Genomic DNA, 20,876 nt, shown 5'->3' on the forward strand with positions numbered 1-20,876 from the left:
ACATGGAAATCAAATTGTACAAATTGTACACTTTGTGAAGCCCATTTGTATAAGAGAGTAGGTGTAGCTGGAGAGTAGTGTAATATTACAGAGATATGCTACCTCAGGGATGAGCAGGTCAGTTCCTTGGGTCTTTTTCCACTAGAGCTCCTAATGACGCTCATTTATGTTTTAATGGAGCCAGATTGAGATAGGACTGCCCATTTAAACTCTATGGATAGTTGAAGCACAGCTCTTCTGACATTCAGGTATAGCGTAACAGTTAATATGCAAAAATATTTATGTTTCATATATCTCTCTGCCTATCCACATATACCTACGTGCAAAAAAATGCTCATATTTTTGTCAAGCCTTTGATATGGGCTTCAAGCATCAATCCCTAAAGGGATCAAAAGGTTTTCAAAAAACAACCACCAAACAATCTCCTTTGTGATCTGCAGATTTAGATAAAGTGACAGAGCAAAGGATTCTGGGCGCTGTAGGTGGCTTCAACAGTACAAATCACAAAGGAATTTCTAAATTGTGTGGGTTTTTCATAGACACTCAAAGAGACGCAGTTTCTCAAAGTTAAGAACTAAATAAATGACTTCTTTTTTAATTGCCGTTGATGTTGTGCATTCCCATCCTGCAGCATTATCATTCCTGATTTCATAGTAGTCGCAACACAGGCATTGAAAGATGGGAATAATATTGCAGTCCTCCTGTTCCATGACAATATTTATTGCTGGCAAGAAGCAAGCATCAATTTAATAGCTTTTAATTATACCGAACCTTGGACGCCAAGGAGTATTAATGGATGAAGAGAAGGACTTATTATTTTTATATCATTTCAACTGAAGAAGGAAACAATGTAATATTTAACTGCAGTTAATTTCCTTTATTTATTTATTTATTTATTTATTTTCTTGAATGTAGAGGACACAATCTTAATAGATACTAATAGTAGAAAGGAAGAAAAAATACAGAATAACATTTCCTATCAATTCCATCTAGTTTTTTTTTTTTGTGCAATAACCCTTCTGGCCTCTTAGAGGTTACAAAGTAAGATTTATATGGCAGAAGGGGGGGAAAAAAAAGAATGCTGGTGTTTAAAATGTGTTCCCCTACATTCCTGGAAAAAGGCTCTATACAGGAAAGTTGTTCCAAGGCATCAAACAAAACAATTCAATAAAAGTGTTGCCATCGGTGCTTTGTTCCTTGCTTATCCTTATTGAAACATTTAGGACAATGTGACTTTAATGGTAAAAGATGTGGACGTGGGATAGCGGCGGGGGGAAGGGGGTCAGCTGACCCCCTCTTCGGCCCTGGGAACTCACTGACACAGGTAATTTTCTCCAGGTTTAATAGCCCATTTAATCAGAGTCGTCTGACAGGTTTATGGTCTGAAATCACAACCAAAACAACAATTAAAGAACTATTATCATCATCGCGACAGGTTCCATTTAGAGGTGAGAGACCTTCACAGGACTACCACAAATACACACTCGCAGGCCACCTCATGCATTTCAAAGGATTTACTGTTCACTGTGCGGAACCAGACAACAAAAAACTGTATAATACAAAATACCAGAATAACTGCCAATACAACACTCATGCTGTTATTGAGATAGGTGTTTATGAGACATGAATTCCCCCCATCATGGTTTGTTTTTATTATATGAATAGTAGATTTAAGTGTTTCTTTCTTTCAGTAGAAAATTAATCATTTCTTTCAGTAAGAGCCTAATGAATTATGTGGCAGCAAATATTGATTCACGTCTGTTTTAACCCTGATACATGAATGACTAACCAATATGTGTGTACATAAAACCAATATATATTTAAAGCAAGCCATTATACATGACAATCAACACAGACATGACCACCAATGACAAACTAATGTATACGTACATGACAAACTGACAGATGCGTAAGTGACAAACCAATAGATGTGTCATTGACAGACCAATACATATGCATATTAAACCAATATAATGTATTTTCCTGTCATACATAGAATATCTCCACCCTTTATCTTTGCGATCATCCCTTTGATGCATAGGCATTAAGGAGAGACGCACACCTTGTGATGATGACTCTTGTAAATGACACACATACTGCACTTCCAGCCCCGAGCGCCTGTTTGATACATAAGACGCATGTTCCTGGGGGAGAATGCGTCATATCCGCACCTGAAACTAGTCGCAGAAGTAAATCTGGTCCATAGTTTGGCAAGTTCAGCATCAAACAAATCGAACTACCCTGAACCGTGTTTGTAAAGGGAAAAAATACAACTGAAACAACTGTTAGTCAATTATAAGGACAAGTGTTGATTAAATCCAGCCCACACACACTTGCAAATAAGTGCCTTTCTTTGTTTATTATACTTACACATGCTGAAATCACAGCTTGGCTTTATCATAGACTCACTGGCTAGCTACACAAAGCCATCTACATGAGATCATGATCAACATCATGATTCTATGAGTAACCAAGCATTGGAACGTTTGCTGAGCAAATCTCCAGAAGATGGATACGTTCTGCCTCTTCTGCCAGAATGTCCATCTAAAGGCTTGTTTATTGTTTTCAGAGTGATTTGTTTCTAAGCCAACCTCATCTTAACATTCTCCTTGGTACACATTGTTTTTTTTTTTTTTTTATCTTTACCAACCCACTGACTTCCCCTGTGGTGAAAATATGCTGTCTGAAATGTACCCACATAAGATATGTGATCTAGAAAGCCTGGTCAGAACAATGGTCAAGTAGAAAAAAATAAAAAATAAATTACATCTTTTTGGGTTTTGTTGTTTTCACTTAAAATGCCTGGCATGGGGAAAGCTTTTGTTGATCTTTTACATGCTGGTTCAATTATGCAATGCCCAAGGATGTATTAATACAAAAATGTTACAGTTTTTACTGCAGCAAATGGCAGACTGGTCCTTAAACAAAAGATGCACATCAAATAATATAGATCATATCATTAGATGATGCATGACAAGCAGACAGAGCTTCATGGTAAGCAATAATTTGTTTTGCCGTATAGCGTTAAAGTGTAGAAATGTGGCTAAAACTCTTTTCCCGGTCACATTTAAGGATTTGTGCAGTCTATTCCCTCTTCTATATCCCCCATCAAAGAAGATTCAAATCACTTCGGGGCTGGAAAAAAAAACAAACATATTGTTTCCTCAGAGGTAATGGCATCCAATCAAAAAGGATATGGATAACATTAGCAAACAGCATCCTTTGGAAAACCTGACATTGCACTGAGCTGTCTATGATCAGGATAGAATAAACCATAACCATTGGGTGAACGAGCTCCATGCAAAAGAATAACTAAATAAATACATTTGGCTGCTGTTTTTAGAAAATTGTGATTAATCACATCTTTGATGCAGCAGAGGGATGTTGGAGTGGGTGGAAGAGCTTGTTGAAAATTGCAGAGTAGCTTCAGTAAGCAGACTTGCAGGTAATTTAGAGGAGGGCATGTCAAGTCAGGAAAAAATGTTCATTTTTTATTTTCTTCCCAGTAATTGTCTTAACATTCTTTGTACTCAACGTGCTCATGGATAAATTCCCCTGAATGTAACTCTGTGAAGCCACAGTGTGCTGCTTAAGTTAGCCATTATTTCTATGGTAATAGTGTGCCATGAATCTGATAGATTTGAGAGGCCTTGCAGATTTAACTGTCATCAGAAAATATTCTTCAGTGTTTGCACAGGAACATGGCTGGCTTAGCTGACAATTACTTACTCCCCATTCAAGACTCAGGAACTGGAACTGTAAAATTAAATGTTCTTTTTTAGAGCTATTGCAGGAATACCACACCTATGAGAGCCATCCAAAATCCAGATGATGTCATTCCTCAGTGCCAGCCTCTGAATGAAAAAAACATGCTATGCTGAGCTCCTGGCCACTGAATAAACAAATAAATTATCAAAAGGGATTCTGGGTGGAACTACCCCCATAAACTCAATGGGATTTGTTGTCATGGTAACATGCCAACAAATGCAGAACTACGTGACGAAGGCACTGGGATGCAGATTTGAAAGACGCCACAACAAAAAACCATAACAGATGCCACATGTGGGTGATGTCTTGGGCTTTGACATAACCCTGCTGTCATATCCAAAGAAGTATTTTGCAAACTATTCAGCGGGACATTTTTGAAAAAATGAAAAAAGATGGCATAAATATACTCATATCTCCCTGGACTGTCACATACACACTCTCTAGAGAGAAAAAAAGGTCTGTTTTTAATGAAGAGATAGCTTTAAGGAGTAAAGATCCACACTGCATTTAATCCAGTGCTTGCTCATAGTTTCAGATCAATAACACAGTAATTAATTTCTGTGACACATTCACTCCCCTCCACCCACCAAACCCTAGACCGTGTTATTCTTCGGTGAAGTTAAGAAAAGAAATGTGCGAAAAGCAAAAAGGCGAAAGAAACCTCAATTAGACGTGATTTTCACAAGTGTACCCTTGACAGAGCATGACCGACATGACTGTTAACAAGGCAATCGCTCCTTTTTCATCATTCACTATATCAATACATAGCAGTTATTTCCTCAACCTCTGTAAACATGTGGTTTACGCTCACAAACAAATCATGTGTGACTTAGAGGAGCTGGCCTGCATTCAATAGCATGTGTCCTTAACAAAAAATGCAAATGTTGCTTTTTTTTCCCATCAAAAAAAAAAAGTTTGGTGAGGTTCTTTTGGTGATTGCTGACCTTGCCAAACTATTTCGAAAAGGAAAACAAATGTTGATTGAATCCAAGTCATTAGCATTTTCAAATTGGTGGAAAAGCGTAGATCAGAGCCACATGGGTTTGCCAAACTACTTTTTTTTCTGGCCTGTTTACTGCAAGCATCCCAATGTCTCACTACCCCCTTATTTATTATTTGTTTTGCAAATCTGAACAAAAGACAACAGTTACTAAACCAGCTTTTGGCAAATCAAGTACAATTAAAATGAGGTACAGGTTTGCTTATGTGAGGCAATAAACCGTGCTTTTGTTAACGTGTTATGATTCCTAAAGCTGGACCCGTTTGAGTATATAAATACCTTTCCTTTCCTATTACATGGCGCATACTTCTGGAAGGGAAATGCAACATTAGTTGCAGACAAAAGGCTAAATAAGCCGAGAGCGCGGTGCAGTAATTCCGCCCGCTCGCCCGCCAATCACGGCGTGACTCATGAGAGGACAGGCTGTCCGCTTCGGTTAACTCAGCCGGAGAAAGAACACGTCTCCCGTCAAACCGGCACAGGAGCCAGACGGCTCGAAGCGGGCCCTCTTTCTGCTGACGCGGCCGGTTGTTCCGCAGTCGCCGGCGATAGGTGACGGGCGGAGGCGAGAAAAGAGAAACGATTTAAAAGGGGATTTAAAATGCCTGCGCCGAAAAGGCGGATGCGATGTGACAGCAGCGTGGAGGACACGGGATCTGAACACCTTACGCGTTCACGCTTGTTTCGCTATCGTGGCAGAGCCAGTAGAACACGCGTTCATCCGTTTGTGTCGGCATGTATGTGCGCGCATGGACCTGCACACTCTAACGCTCAGAGACCCACTCGCATATACATATAAATGTACACATGCATGCAGAATATACTGATTTTTGGAGCTGAGGAAGCACCCTACCCAAAATAAATAAATACATAAAATTAATTAATTAGATATACACAAGCACACATGTATACATGCACACACACACACACACGCATGCACACACACAGACTTGCGTAAACCTTGGAGCATGGATGCTCTGCTCATACTGTACAGTGAAATCTGGTAGGGCTGTATAGTAGCTTTCACATTTCCTCATATCCATCCAGGCTGCTGATGGATGCCCTGGCTCCGAATCACTTCCTTCCCTGTGTTGGGCGGTTGAGAGTTTTTAAATGGAAACGAATGTGGGGCGGTTCTAAAAAGCCCTTAGATATTTCATTTGCAATCTCCAGTTAGAGACACAGAGTGTGTTCTGCGAGAACGGGCTTTACATAATTTAAGAAGGACATCAAATGACAACCCATTTTCCATCTGCTAATTTCGAGTTTATCTGCCCCTAATTCACACATCGGTTTTACTATTCAACCCTCGGAGTGTTGGAGGATTTTGGTGCGGACAGCCTGTCCATTTTTAGTGTGACTGCTTTTTAACAGCGATAACACATTTAATGTTTTGGCTCGACCTACCGATCTTTGTTTTTGTTTTTTTTTGCCCATTCACATTTTTGCATGGTAATCGAAGCAAGACAAGGGTTTTTTTTTTTCTTTTTCTTTGAAAGGTACTCGTTCCAATTGCGATGCAATTACTTTTCTGAGGAAATGCTGTCGACAGTATTCCCCGACGCAATGACCCGTACTCAGCAAATTTAATTTCCCGTGCTCGTTATGAGCAGGATCCTTAGGCCGGTCCCGGGTCATATTGTTTAGTTATTGAAGCTGTAAACACTATGTAGCAACTCCCGGGTGTGATGCCTCCGCAGATTTTTTACCTTTCCTTTCCTGTCAACATCAGCAAGACCTCTGCCGAATCCCCAGGGTGGTATTTGCAGAAAATCCTGTACATTTGAGATCTGATAATAGGCCCAATTATTTTAAATTGGTCTGGGATATAAGAAACCGCTGAGAAAATATTTATCATTAATGTCTTCAGTGGGTTCCGAGAATATGGCCAGGTGGGCCTGTAGGTTATGCCTTTACAGACGGGGGGGGTTAGGTGGGGAGATGGCCGTTTGGGGGGGTGGGGGGGCATTTATCCCATTATAATTATCACAATGCGATATGCTGAGGTTGCTACATTATACATTGCGTTCTGTGGCCTCTTTTCCTTGTCTTTATTGCCTCTATATTCTCTCCTGGGTCTTCTGTTTTCCAGCACTTGGCAGAAGCATGGCAATTAGAACCACGCTGATGCGTTCGCGCCATGCTGCAGGTTGGTCCTGAAGGGCGTTTTCGGTCTAGGCGGACACACGCGGCGGCGGGAGCGTTCGCGTCCCGCTGAGGGCTGTCCGACACGGCGCCGTCTCCGTCTCTGTCGTTTATCATCCCTCCTTCAAATGTGTCGCGGCGTCCTCTTCCCAGCTGTGAACAAATGCATCCCACCGCCCTAAACCACCCCGCCGCCCCCCCGAACCCTCCCACCCCCCACCCCGCTCCCCCCCAGGGACCCAGCAGAGGGACCACAGTAATGGCATTGTAAAAATACACACCTGCGCACACAAAGACAACGAAGCCGAATACCCTCCGCGGGTCTCCCTGGCAACCGTGCCACCAATCGGCAAGGTCCCCTCCCGGGACTCTGAGAGCCTCAGCACTGTAAAGGGTTCGGGGGGGTGAGTGTGAAGGCAGGGTTATACCTGACTGTGCAGGTGGGCACGTCTCAGGATGGTCACCTTGGCTGCAAGGTTAATTGTGGATCAGTACCTGTGAGGAGGGACAGGCAGTCGCCTGGTGGGTAAGGTCATAGTCACTGAGCGCTGGGCAGGTTGGATCAGGCTCAGATGGATGAGCTGTTTATTTTTAGATGCCGGGGCTAATTACGAGAGCTTGGAGGCTCAGATGCAATTTAAAACAATGAATCAGATGACCAGTTTTGTGTCTCGATTTGGGGTTTGAAAAATGATAAAAAAGGGATATAGGTTAATATATGAATCCATTGTTTTGTTATTCCTCTGAGTGTCTCATTTCTGGATAATACAGTACCGCTGTCTTCCCTTGCAATCACACTGGGAATCGGCACATTTATCTTCTCTAAAAAGATTAAGAACCGTCTTTTGTCTGGCAACAGAAGTCACATGGTGGGGACCCATATTTCCTTTGGATATGAGCTGGAAAGCTAATGTCCTTGTAAGATCTCCTGTTTGTTGGCGGCCAAAAACTCCTGCAAAACAGCAATTTTGTGGTAGTAAGAGATTCACAGCTGCTGGTTCAAGATAACTAAATGTTTAGAAACCTTACATTTAAAATATAAATGACCAAAGAAACTATCACAAAAAACGTGATTTTTGCAGTATGAAAGGTCAAGTTGATTATTGTGTCAACATCCATGTGAGATATGAACATTTTACAAATATCAAGATGAAAATAATAATAATAATTATTATTATTTGTTGCATGGCCTCACCTGGGGCTGATGGGGAATTTATCACTTACTAATGTTCCAGTACTTTCTCCGACTCAGATCAGAGCAGGGTTTTTGCCAGTGACAGAGACAGCTGGGCAGAAGGGACAGGGATTCCTGGCCAAGAGTGTCTTCCGTCGAAATGGAGAACATTCGAACAGATGGAGGTTTAAAGCACACTGACAGACAGCCCCTCGGTGCATGGGGTGGGGGGGTTGGACCTGAAGGAAAAGTAGGTTCACTACGTACTGTTGAGAAGCAGCCATTATAACCCCCCTCATGTAGTCGGTGTAAGGGGAATGGGGACCAGATTTACGCTGACTCAGGTAGAATTGTTCCTGAGAAGAAGGCCAAAACTGAAAGATGAAACAGGTTGATGCGACTCAGGGTCAGGGACATTTTTTGTATGCAGCTAGGGAGTCCTCACAAACCACTTTTAAATCAGACACTCTCCTGTCAGATTAAAAGCGACTTTGAAAGCCATTTCCCCTGTCTCATTTCCCCATAAGCAGTGCCCTTGAATCTATGTCTTTGTACCAGTGCTGTTTCATGATTGCCAAACACTTCTACACTATCATCTTTACCTCTCTAATCAATCTCATTCCACATTTCCTCGTGCACTGCCATCGTACAGATAACTATTTAATTCCATTCCGGCTGTGAACATACGTCTACCTCTGATTTCGATACAAAACATTTAATGTATGTGTCCCAAAAACATGACTTAATGAGCACCTTGAGCCTATATTCTTAAAATGAAAAATCCCGCTAATTAAGCAGCCAGAATGGTGAATAGCTAGCTAATTATACTGCCTCTGAACAGTCAGAGACGCTTTCTTAAGTGCTGCTGCACTACAGAGTGAAAGCATGTTTCACTCACTCCATGTTTTGAAGGTGCAAAGGGGTGGGAACTGATACTGTATTGTTGGGGGAGAGTGGAGGATGACATCTGGAGCAGTGGAAAATCGTGCTCTTGAGTGATGAATCATGCTTCACTATCTGGCAGTCTGGTGGACGAATCTGGGTTTGGCGGAATCCGTAGTGTCAACTGTACTGGCCCAAATAGTGCCAGCCGTAAAGTTTGGCAGAGGAGGAATAGTGGTCTGGGGCTGTTTTTCATGGTTGGGTCTAGGCCCCGTATTTTTTAATGCTACAGCATACAATGACATTCTAGAGAATTGTGTGCTTCCAACTTTGTGGTGACAGTTTGGGAAAGTCCCTTTCCTGTTTTAGCATGACAACGCCCTTGTGCACATCGCAAGGTTTATAAAGAAATGGTTTGCTGAGTTTGTTGGGGAAGAATGTGACTGGCCTGCACAGAGCCCTGACCTCTACCTCATCAAACACCTTTGGGATAAATTGGAATTCCGACTGCAAGCCAGGCCTCACGCCCAATATTAGTGCCCAACCTCACTAATGCTCTTGTGGCTGAATGAAAGTGAATCCCAACAACCATGTTCCAAATTCTGCTGGAAAGCCGTCCCAGTAGAGTGGAGGCTGTTCCAGCAGCAAAGGGGGGGGGGGGGGTCCATCTCCATATTAATGCCCATGGCTTTGGAATGACATGTTTAGCAAGAACATGTGTGTCCACATACTTTTAGAAATGTAGTGCATATTAAAAGTAAATAAGTAAATAAGTAGTTCTGTATTTTTATAATAATTCATAGTGTTAACATTGCCCTTTTGATACAAGGTACTGGATTAACAAATCTTTATGTCCTCTTTTGCAACAAATTCTTTCTAACATAGTAACACTTGGAGGCTTGAACTATTTGCTAATGCAGCTATCTGTACATGCAAAAAATCTTCTGTCTGCCAGAAGTGCCATGCTGAATGTACTCATTAGCGTCGCTGGGTTCTTATGCGAGGTAACTGCTCAATGATTCAGTTTTTCAGCATGTCTCATTACCTTGTCAGAGTCACGAATATGTCACCATAATGATGGAATGGGAACGGTGACACTGCGGCCGATTGTATTTTTAGCTTTGTATGCCTGTCTGTCATTTTTGAGTTGATCCTCAAGGCTTGGTGGCCTTACACAAGCTGCAGACGTGTCACACAAGTGACTTTGGAGATTCTGCTTTAAAATCCCAGTTCATGCTTTCACCTTTACCCCTCACATGGAATCAAGCACAGATGGCTGACTCAAACACTTACCTTCTTTCCTGTTAATGCAGCAGATACTAGTTCAGTGATCCCCCTAAACTATATTTGGTATTCAGTCCCTCAGAAATGACCCAGTTCTTGTATTGTCTGCCATTTACATACACACATGCACGCACACACACACACACACACATGCACTCATACACAGAATGTGATGATGGTTTAAAGGGCCAAACAGTTTGAGGCATTATTCAATAAAATCACAGAACGTTGTACAGATCCTCAAGATGTTGTCTTCCATTATCTTAACATTAAAATGTTCTGTCTCCTAACAACCAAAGACAAAACATTAAAATTCTATTCACTTTGGCAATGGACATTCTGTACGGTACTGGCACCAGAAACTATTTCCAACTGGGACCTCTGACAGGAAGTGATTATCAGTTGCATCGAACAGTCTGTGGTAAAACTTCATAGACTGACTCAGCAGGGTTTATGGCTGATGGCTCCATCAAAGGAAATGCATGGAAGTGCATTTATGAAGTCTGCACTCTGAACATCACTCGGTGGGCTGATGCGCTCGCGTGTGCAATGCAATGTAATAAAAGTTAAAATATGCAAGAAAATATGCATAAATAGTGCAGTAAATTTTGGTGTTTTTTTGTGTATGTGTGTATGTATGTGCATGCATGTGCGTGTGCGTGAATGTGAGTGTGTGTATGTGTGTGTGTGTTTCCATGATCTTGAGAGACCCACATTTAACTGTTGAAAAGTGATGCAGCTGAATAGCCTGGTGAGGTGAGAGCAGCGGTATGGCCGGCTGTGAGCGGGGCTGGAGTTCAGACGGCAGGAAACAGGGCGCAGAGTTGTCCAGGTTCTTTACCGCGGGTGATTAATTACACCACGCGACCGCGACTCCCTCACCTCTCAGGGTTACTCAGCCCTTTCGCGTTCCACATTGGAACACTTTGGCTGTCTGTTCTACTTTCTACTGCAGCCCGGGCTCCCAAACACACTGTATTATTTAGCAACTGCCGTTACTAAAAGCAAAAACATTTCCTCTGAAAATGCTGATAATTCTTACACAGCAAAATGTTTGCGGCTAAATTAAGTCTGATAGAGTACATTCTACTGTGATCGAGTACCTTTATTCCTTTTTCACTCGTGCTAACTAATTTTGGGCTGAATTATTGCTGAACATTTCACTGTGTGGAATTTTTATATGTAGCCTACCTCAAAACCCCACAACCTATTTAATGAGTTAAAACATTTTCTCAAAACCAGCCATTCTTGATGTAGGCTCAGATATGGAATGGAAATATTTGTTGGGCATGTCAAAGAAATGCATGTACACTGCAACTAGGGTTGTGTGCATGATTAATGCAGTATTTAGCTTTAAGAATACTTTAACCCTACCAACCTCCCCTCTCCTTCTGCTCCTCTGCCCATTTCCCCTGTGCTACTACTACTTCTACTACTGCTACTACTAATAATAAACTAATAATAATAATAATACCTCTCTCATGATTCACATAATTCATTAATATATGGCTACTAAATTGAGTCAATTATATGTTGTGTATGTTCAAAATGTATGTTCAGCTTTGGGCTACTCTTAAAGGAGCACCCTGGACAGGAACTGTAGAACCTTGACATTCAATTTGACCCAAGGTTTATGGAGCACCACCCTTTTCCAGGAGGATCTGGCTCGCTTGTTTTAACAAACGCGCCTGTCTAGTCAGACTTTGTAACATGCTGGGAGGGAGCCATCACAATTGGACACACTGTTGTATGGCCCATCTATCTCCTGTAAGTTATGGTACATGTGTTATTAGTTACGTCCCTGGCAAGCTCTCCTCTTCTCCTTGCTTTTTTCCCTCCCTTTGCTCGTTGGTTCTGTTGACTCACCTCCAGAAAGGGACCAGCAGCAGGGAACAGAAAGACCGGCTACCGGTTCATTCTGTCAGGAAGACAAGGCCATTCTGGGCCGAGTCGGTCCACAGAGCACTGTTCTGGGTCACACCTCCCACCGTCCCAGGAGGCTCATTGGTGGAGAAGAGAGCGCACGTCCAAAAACGCAGAATTCACTTTTCCTAGACACTCTGGTGAGCAGCTGGAACGAGGGCCTTTGCAGTTGAGCAGTATAAATGGTATTGTACATCAAATTTGCAGGCTTATTACATTATACTAAATTATCAGAACCTTTTAAATGGAAAGCTTGATCAAGACTATAATTGTTCACCTTCCATTTTCTTGGATTTTTTTGTTTGGTTTGCGGAATATGTCTTATTTGAAAGCCTCTTAGAGTTACTAATCTCCCAGAAAACAGGGTCAACGGGTTTAGTCATACATAACTGCAAATGAGCACCTGTTACACACAGAATGGTAAAATGCTCTTTATTCACTCTTGCTACTTAAGAGTTTATTCCCTTAATTATAAATGAGCAGGTAATGCATTGTCTGTTAATAGGATGAAATGTCCCAAATGTCACTCGGTTTCTAAGTGAGTTTCATATCTTGACTAAAAGCTACTTTAATTGAACAGCCGCTAATCAGCATTTATATGCTAAGTCATACAGTAGTTGTTTAGAAGGAGAAAATGATCATCTGGCTGTGACTGAAACAAGTCAAGCTAGACCCTGGAATGGTAATTTGTTATGTAAATATCTGAGAATATCCCTCAATTCATTAATTAATTATGAATACATACATCAATTAATTATATATTAATTAAGCACACCCATTACAAGTACATTATGAAATGTATATTGGGCTGCCCAGCTTGCAGCAGGAGGTGATGTCACTGTGCAATTATAGTCACAGCACTGTAACTAAGCTACAGAGCATCATTATAAATAGTCTAATGCTACCGGAATATGTCTTTCAATTTCTGTTAAATGAGAGGGTGTACAAGGACAATACTGTGTTTATGTTTCCGCTGGATGGTAATCCTCCTCGTGGTCACCTCTTGGTAATGTGGAATGAGGAATATTGTTCTCCCACCTTAGTCAGGGTCACAGTTCTGAAGGATGGCTTACGTACGTGCCGTCCATGGATAATCAGCATTCAATTATCAGCTTGAAGTGCCCTGAGAAATAAAGACACAGTGTTAATAATGACAGGTCAAAGTCCACATTTTATCCATGTCACTATGGAATAATATTAATAATCATAATGGTATTAGAATCTATTACCCAATCTATTACACACACACACACACACACACACACACACAGAGAGAGCTTAGCAGCGTAGTTATATAAATTTAAATACATGTCTTTCTTTTCCTAAGCTGCCTTTCCTAGAAATTAGTTTTTCCGCCTGTTGGGGACATAACTGTCTGGCCTTTATTTCAAAAACTATACATTGTAAAACATTAAAAATATGCATATTTTCACGACTGGTTGGCATGGTGGTACAAAGGATAGCAGTATCACCTCAAAGCAGGAAGGTCCTCAGTTCTAATCCTGGCTGGGACCTTTCTCTATTATGTTTTCTCTGTTTATATAACACATTCTGATTTAACAGTGTATTCATTTCATTACTTTATTTTATAACTTTATTTATTGTTGAAGGAGGAGGGGGAAAAGTATGAAAGTTCATCTGAGTTTGCTTCTCTTTTTTCGTGCACTAACTCTGATCATGTTGATCCTCAATATTAGACCGAACAAACAAACAAACAAGCTTGACTGCTCATCTGTGGATCCTGTCGGGCTTTAAACATCTGTGTGAGTACATGCCCTAAAGTGAGGAAAGTAGGATTAGAAAGCATTAAAATGCTAATATCGGCTGGCACATCATGGTACGGCATATGGGCCATTCATTTATTTTATTTTATTTTTGTATATGAAATACATTAAAATGTATTTTGCACTGATGCAAATCTAAATAGTGTGATAACAGTCATATGGATGTGCCAACATATCCAAGACTCAGCAATAACCGAAAGCCTACATTTCGAGAGCACTTAAATCCTGGGGTGCTCGTTCAGCGTAGACAGATAATGAGGAATGCTGCAATAGTGGAGTGTCACATCCCTACATATGAACCCGCAATCAGAGAGGTAGAGAAATGGACCGCAGAAATGACCGGAACAAGAAAAGCAGCGAAAAGATTGGTTATCGATATGAGGCGGGCGAAGGGATCCACTTCCTTTGCTCTCAATTCCCCGCCTCGCTAAATCACTTGGCCCACAGAGGCCTGTGCTCCCGGGTTCGAACAGCATCCTGCACTTTGGATGCACTCCTCGGACCGTCCTCTGCAGAGAAGAACCAGGCGGAGGTTCTGAGTGTCCGCGGCGAGCGGAAAAGGGCCGGGTAGCGCGAGGGCGGAACACGCAGAAGCCTCCGTGCTTGGGATATAGCGACCGTCATCCGGGCTATTTTCATTCTGCAATACTGCACTGCACATACTGTGCATCATCCTGGCTGAGGCCAGAAGGAGAGAGGGAAAGGGTAGGAGCAGAAAGAGAGGGGACAGGGGTTGAGGGCAGAAGGCGAGTGGATGGGGGTAGGCGGTGGAGGGGGGATTGAAAAGGGAATAGGGGACAGAAAGAGAGGGCAAGCTAAACATGGCAAACTATGCATGCATGAAAAAGAGCATTTTGCAAGTGCAAGTGAAGGAAGTTAATCCAGGCTTAAAATTATTGCTTCCCTGCGCAAGTATGCCCTACTTGTCCACCTCTGTGTCCATATCACTTACTGGTGGGTTGTCATTGTGGACTGTGAGTCGCTTTCAGATCTAATCACTGAGACCACAGCTCTCTCGGGTGTTTCTCATAATGATGACATGGGTCATGATTAAGTGTCCAACCAACCATTTCTATCACTGGGGAAGGAGAGGGGGCTCAGAGACGCAATTGTAATCCAGATGTGCCAGGACTGGTCGAAAAAACAAATCTCAAATGATTAATCAGAGCTGTCCTCCTCACCTATTGTAATCTCTCTCTCTTTTCATGCCCCCCTTCCTGTCTAATCAGCATGTATTAATATGCAGATTAAAAAGAGCCTCGTTCACCCTGACAAACAGCAAGGTGTTGTGTCAAACGATCCTATCTTTCATTTGCATATAATGACTTTGAACCATTCATCGGTGGTGCCTTTTTCAGGTTAACATTTTAATGTCACAGTATTTTGCTCATGATCCTAACCTGCCATTTCACATTTTTTCTTCACATATTTTATAACTCAGCGAAATGTTTTCAATATAAAAAGCCAAAATACTAACATATTCAGTGCATATCATGAAACGTTAAATGTTCACCAATATATTATGACTCTATCTTCTATTCTCAATCAATTTCTCTGTTGATTTACCATGTCAATGCAATGCTGTCTTTATGCATGTGTTTAGGCTGAGTTTTTAAAATGCATTTAATTTTTATCAGTGTGCACTGCACTTGCCTACTTTCAACCTACAATATGTTATCATTGGTTGAAGTATAGCTGGGCAGATGCCATTATTGTTTAAAGTAGATATTGAACAACGAGCAGAATGAATAACTTGGGGACTTTTGTGATGATGTAATCAGCAGTAAAATTAAGAATAAAAATAAATAAGCAAAAAAAAAAAAAAGACAAAGAAAAAGAAGATAAGCAAAAAATACAAAATGGCATACTTGTTGAGTGTTATTATGTGGCTGTTATTTGACTTGGACTATGATCGTTATTATTTGTGCGTAAGACCCTGAAAAGTGGCACATTGTTGGTGCTGTATAGGTACTGTATGGGGTATTGTCCCCCGACCAATAACTTGACAGACCGCATACCTACAATCTCAATATTTCATGCTGTGTTACTATATTTCATCATGGGTAATATTTCATATTTTGTTGCATTGAAGTCCCACACTATAGTAAAGTTCACGCACTCATACTTTAGCAAAGTTATCAAAGACCAAGAGAAGATTTGTTTTCCACTTCCAAGGGTAAAAGAAACAGAATTATACTATAATCTTACTTTTTAATTATGACTCCAGATTGGCTTATTCAAGCTGAAATGCATAATACCATAATCCCTGAAACCAGTTAATTCTAACAGACTTAACTAACTTCTGTTAGACTATGAGAGGGAAGGAAAAGCCTTATTACTCTGGATGATAATACAGCCAACTTTACTTAAAGAAAAAGAGGAATGCATATTGCCATGGTGATGCATTTTCAGTTAAGGGAAAATATGAATTTATAGGATTACTTGAAAAAATGTATTTTTGCACATAGTTGTAAGACTACAACAATAGTAAATTACATAAACATGTTTTAAATAATGAAAGTACATTTTCTCCTTTCTTGTGTAAGGATTCTGGATTTGTAAGGATTCTGGATACTGGATTCTGAATTTAAGGTGGAAAACCTTAATATTAGCAGACTCTCCAGGTTTCTCAAACCAGCAAAGAAAACTCAACAGAACTGACAGGTCAGACATTCCCTAACCTGGAACCCATTTAATGAGCAAACACACTTTCTGTGATCCACCCTTTTTTCTAGACTAGCCTAAAAAAATCATGGTTCATGTTCATCATTGATTTATGGCCTTCAGTCTTAGCTTAATCTGTGCATTCAGGTGTTTTAATTCTAGGCTAGGACAAAACCTTGTGTACACACTATCCCTTTTCAAATAGGACAGCCGTGCGATAATTAACATTGTGTTTAAATGTGAAGTTCAGATGTTTTGAACGCATGTAAAAACGACTGCTATACACGGCATGTAAGTACAGCTCAGAGTATAATTTGACAGTGAATATCAATGGAATGTATATTTACATTGCTATAGTTTTTAATGAATTTATTTTTTCATTTAACATGCGGCCCTCCTTAACCCATCTCTTGACCAAACCAGCAGGGGGTCGTGACCCACAGATTGGGAGCCACTTCTGTAGATGACTCAGACAGTTGCAAAACAAAGCAACTGAAGAATGTTTCCACTCATTATTCAGCAGTGCCTTTTAAACACTGAGTGGATGAGGTTTACCACACTGCCCACACAGCGCAGTGAAATAATAACTCAAAAAAAGATATATTCCCCAAGAGCAGTCCTTTCTTTATATCATAGTGATTTAATTTATGTATTGACTGGGCACCGCTTTGTGTATTTTCCTTCTTATTGTTTTATAACCCGGGCAGCTGACACAGCTCTGTGGTCTTTTGTAATGTTTGCACTCTTAAATTCAGCAGGCAGCGGTGTCATGACTGTGTCATTGTGGCCCTGGCCTCCATGGGCCCCTGGTCTTTAGCATTAACGCCCCCTTGTTGACCCACTATTACACGGATTCCTGTATGCGGGTTTATTTGGCTGCCTTAGTGTGGAAAAGTGGGGTGGGGTGGTGGTGCGTAGTCTGGGCCACCCATGCATTGATGGGGAGCCGCTTTAGAGTTTGGGGATTGGAGGAAGCCATCAGGGGCCAAGTTGCCCCAGACTCAGCAATGGGGCCACGGCATGCCAATGCTGAGGGCTGCCGCAGAAAGAACCCGCTGGAGCCCAGAGGATATGGGTCGAGGGCCTGGAAACAGTAGCTTGATGACTGCAATGCTCTAGTGCTCAGATCATGCCATTGAGAAACTGCAGATGTCACCATGGGTTTCCCTTACAGTGGGTGCTTTCTCAGGGTCCCTGAAAATTTACATAAAAACACACGCACACACACACACACACACGCACACACAGATGTACAGCAACAGGAGGAAAACACACGGACACACACACGCACACATGCACGCACACGCAGACACACACACACACGCACGCACACGCACACACAGATGTACAGCAACAGGAGGAAAACACACGCACACACTCACACACTCACACACGCACACACACGCACACGCACGCACATGCACACACGCACGCACGCACACACACACGCACACACACACATTCATACACGCATGCACACACAAATATACAGAAATAGGAGGAAAACATACCCACACACACATACACAAGCTCACATATTTTCACACATACACATATGTACACATACAGTACATGCACACAACATGCTATATGTACCCGATACATGACAGATGCTTGCAAACACTCCTTCTTTATGCTTGTTTATTCTGCACTTGTTTACTTTTCGGAGATAGAGGAGAAGATTTGTTTATTGGCTTGGGACATTTAATTACAGGATAGTCACTCGAGTTCAACAGCAAGCCCCTTTCAATCACAGCTGGCTGAGTCTGCTTTGCCTTTGGATCTGGTTGGTGGACCTTTAAGATGATCCAGATTACTGTTTGCGTCAGGTTTCCACACAACAGAATGTAAGGAACGATGGCTCAGAAATTATGCAACTTGGCAGCTCAGTAATCCCCCAGAGATGGCTTTTTATATACACTAATACATTCTTTCAGAAAGTATTAAGCACCGAATATTAGATTTGTGTCACAATCCAACATTTCTCTTTTTTATATTTTTTTGATTAAATCGACATAAATCCCATGTTTGATGTTAGCAGATTGTAAGAATTTCCATCAAAAAGGATTTGAAAAAATGTCTTCACTCTGAATGGAAGGGATTCTGAAGTGTGTCACAGAGGAAAGATCATTGGAACGGCTACGAAAGCATCACTGAATCACTTCATATACGGGACTAACTATACTAAGTTTGTATAGTTATGTATTAAAATCACACCACAAAGGACGTCCATTGTTTAAAATGTATTCGAAGAAAATCATGATATTTAGTTAATTTTATGCAGCATCACATCCTCTGATAAAATGAATATAGCCTGATGTTCCTTAGCCCAGCTTTCTGCTGCCATTATAACCCTGTACAAACTTTACTCTTCTAGAAGCTCTGCAAAGCCATCAATATGGATTCCACTGATGCTATGATTGATATTAACACAATCAGGGCATCTTATTGGAAGATAAGATCACACCTTCTGTGGTTGCCTGGTAATACTGTCAGGTAAGATGCTTGCGCTAGGGGTTTGTTACACACAGTACCAACATCTGCAAACTCACAGTGTTCACATATTAGACAGTGAAAATGCGCTGTAAACAAAACAAGTAGGAAAAAAATTAAAAAGAGGTTGATTTTCATACACCAGTGTGTGAGTACATATTGTTTCTTTGTCAAAGATGGAGTTGTACCCAAATCCTTCTGGTTTTCTGTTTTGCATATTCATCAGTGTGTGGGTTATGTGAAGGGCAAGGTACAACGCTTTTATATTGACATGTGGTACTTAGCAGATTCAGACCGAGAGAAGACAAGCTTTAAATACAGCACTGTAGCTGTTTTATTATTACTTTAATTATTTATTTGCTTTGCAGGGAACTTACACAGCTAATGCGCTACATTAATACAGCTGGATATTTACTGAATACATTTAGGTGCAGTATCTCACACAAACTCACTCAGAGCTCTCAAACTATTATTATAAATTTCTGCATGGCAGTTTGGTTTCAAGATTGAATTCTCCCGTGGTCCCCCAAGCCATTTGCTCATCTTCTGACAAGAACAACAGCCCTGATGCAAGACTTATAGAACATCTGTTTAAGTTGCACAATAAAATGCCATTGGGGTGGTTCCCCCCTCTTAATTACAGGGATTAGTAAGTGACAAGGATGGGTTGAATTCCAAATGAAAAAGGATGCAGATGCCATGGGGGACATGTAATAATTAGCATGGAACGGATCGTGATAATTACCACACTATGGGTTGCAGTAATTACTGAGGCGAGCATCGTGATATGCAGATGTCCAGTGACAGGGCTTCTTGCTGTTTGCTTTGGGAAGTAGGCTCCACACAAAACTACTCCCCTCTCAAATTCCCAGCCTCCCATGTCATATTTAGGGCAATCTGTTTCCCCAATTTGCAAATTCACAATTACAAATAAATCAAGATGGTCTGACGGACTCAGGCAGTTTTTTTTTTTTTTTTTTTGCGAAATATGAGTCAGCCAAAGTCAATCCCAGTGTGATTCAGCTGCGACAGAAGCTTTAGATAGAATTTGCACAGTTTTACCTCAACCTTAGGTGCCTGTAGGTAGGTGAGAAAAACCTGTGGAGTGGTGTATGAACTAAGATTTAATTATGCACATCACCTGTCACATGGGCCATTCCCTGCAACCTGCTGCAGGCCAAAATTTCCCTCTGACCAGATTAGCGAGTGAAAAATATTAATAATATAATAATATAAAGCTTAGGTCTCAAAGCAATCAAAATTAAAAACACTGAACATTACCAGCAATGGCTGTTTAGGAAGTGTGTAAATAATAGGCACTACATATAAGAATGCATTAATGAGGTGTACAAAATTAATTCTGAATATTTTAGTATGCTTAACAAAGTAAGAATAGATTTGAACAATGATCATGATTTGAGATTTCTACAATTCTTAAACCACATTAGCGTACACACACACATGCACAAACACGCACATGCACGCATGCATGTTCACACACACTCTCTCTCACACACACACACACACACACATACATACGTACATATGCTCACATGAAAGCATGAATGCAAATAAAGAGAAACTAGCACACTGACTGACTGGGTTCCCAATAAACCTAATAAAGCAAGCCATGGATTCATGGTGGTTCTGATAATATCAGCTTAATTTTTATCAGTCCCTTCATTTTCATACACCCAAGCTCTCCTACTACTCCTCCACAACAACAGTTGTGTAGATATGACATTTCAGCTCTACGGGT

The sequence above is a fragment of the Anguilla anguilla genome, chromosome 3 (assembly GCF_013347855.1).
Source record: "Anguilla anguilla isolate fAngAng1 chromosome 3, fAngAng1.pri, whole genome shotgun sequence".
Lineage (NCBI taxonomy): Eukaryota > Metazoa > Chordata > Actinopteri > Anguilliformes > Anguillidae > Anguilla > Anguilla anguilla.